This window comes from Aplysia californica, unplaced genomic scaffold (genome assembly GCF_000002075.1).
Source record: "Aplysia californica isolate F4 #8 unplaced genomic scaffold, AplCal3.0 scaffold00675, whole genome shotgun sequence".
Taxonomy (NCBI): Eukaryota; Metazoa; Mollusca; class Gastropoda; order Aplysiida; family Aplysiidae; genus Aplysia; species Aplysia californica.
Genome location: NW_004797945.1, coordinates 365,840 through 367,599, shown reverse-complemented (window position 1 = coordinate 367,599; position 1,760 = coordinate 365,840). Strand labels below are relative to the sequence as shown.

Sequence of the window (1,760 nt, the reverse complement as noted above, 5' to 3'; positions counted from 1 at the left end):
CCCCCCGCCAAATTCCGTTCGCACATTACACTCTTACACACACACACGCATGCTCACTCTCTCACACACGCGCGCGCGCGCCCGGGCCACTCCATTATAATTAAAATCTCGAGAACGGAAACCGGAGAAATAGAGTTAAAGTTTATTTTCCCGAACGCTCAGAGAAATAGAGCGGGCATAAATTGATTTACTTTTACGAACAAAATTGCACACACAGAACTGAGGATTCGAAGTCTTGAAAAACTTTAAAGCCACCTGAACATTAGGCCTACTGAATACTGACAAAAGTCAACAACAAAGCCAAAGTTTGAATGGGGCTGCGGGTAGAGAAACTAAATCAGGGTCAGGGTCAGGGTCGTAGATTCTAGATCTATGGATGCTTTTTCGGTAGTTCCCACCCCGCAATTGTTATTCACAGGTTTTGGCCCCAAGAGTAGGGGGGTTTCAGGGGGCATGATTTTACCATAATTTGATGTTTGCAGTTAGGTAGCGTCAATTGCCACCGAGTGAAGCGGTGTCAAGTCTGAAAACAACACTATCTTTAGCTTTCTATTCATTATAATGTGCGTCTAATGGGTCAATTTGTTTTCTACAAGGGATCTAATTTCATTGGACGAGCATCTAGTCTAGAGCTACGGTACAGTACCAACTTGGCGAGTTTTCAATGAGACGTAGGTCTAGATCTAGGCTAGCCTTAGCCTACACGTAGAACCAACACGGGCAATTCTAGAATTAGAAGGTCACAAATGCACACAAACTCTTGAAAGCAGAAATTCTGTTTAAATCGGGGAACGGGAGTCAGGAAAATACACACACACACAGAGGGACAGAAAGGTGAATGCACAACACCGAGCACTCGAGCACAAGGCTAGATCTACTCACCAACGCAAAAGAGCTCAAATTTACTCGGTGGCAATTGACACTAGATCTACCTTGCTGCAGTTATTAGGTTGGTAGTAGTGTCAATTGCCACCGAGTGACACGGTGGCAATTGACCAAAATTGACTTTTTGTCAATTGCCACAGAGTAAATTGGAGTTCTTTTGCGTTGGTGGGTAGATAGATTTAGCTTATTATTGTGCTCGAGTGCTCGGTGTTGTGCGTTCGACTCTCTGTTCCTCTCTCTCTCTCTCTCTGTGTTTTCCTGACCCCTGTCCCCCGATTTATGTTCCCCGATATAACGTGAATTTCTGCTTGAGTTTGTGTGCGTTTGTAACCTTCTACTTCTAGAATTGCCTGTGTTGGTTCTACACCAAAGTGTAGGCTTAGGCTAGCCTAGATCTAGGCCTACTTCTCATTGAAATCACGCCAAGTTGGTACCGTAGCTCTAGACTAGATGCTCGCCCAATGAAATTAGTTGAGAACAAATTGATCCATTAGACACAAATTATGACGTATAATGCTAAAGATAATGTTTTCAGACTTGACACCGCTTCACTCGGTGGTAATTGACAAAACGAAGTGTATACAGATCCGGTAACCGGGAACAAAGTCACGAAGTATACAGACCCGGTAGGGGAACTCTTTTGTGATTTCGGAAAGTTTTAGCGCCCAGATCCGGTAGAATGTGTGAGTGTGTGAGCGAGAGAGAGAGAGAGAGAGAGAGAGAGAGAGAGAGAGAGAGAGAGAGAGAGAGAGAAGTGCTAGTAAAATATATGACATGCCCCATTTGGCAGAAGGGAACGAGAGAAAGATAGAGTGGGAAATAGGTGGGGAGAAAGAAAGACAGAGACAAACAAAGAAAAAGAGAATGCGAGCGAT

At 44.2% G+C, this 1,760-nt stretch overlaps 1 protein-coding gene across 4 annotated transcripts in view; it reads right to left on the bottom strand.

Moving 5' to 3' along the window:
- The window catches only part of LOC101862140 (inner centromere protein A), a 26,274-nt gene that overhangs the window by 23,026 nt on the left and 1,488 nt on the right, over positions 1–1,760 (bottom strand). The window lies entirely within an intron of this gene.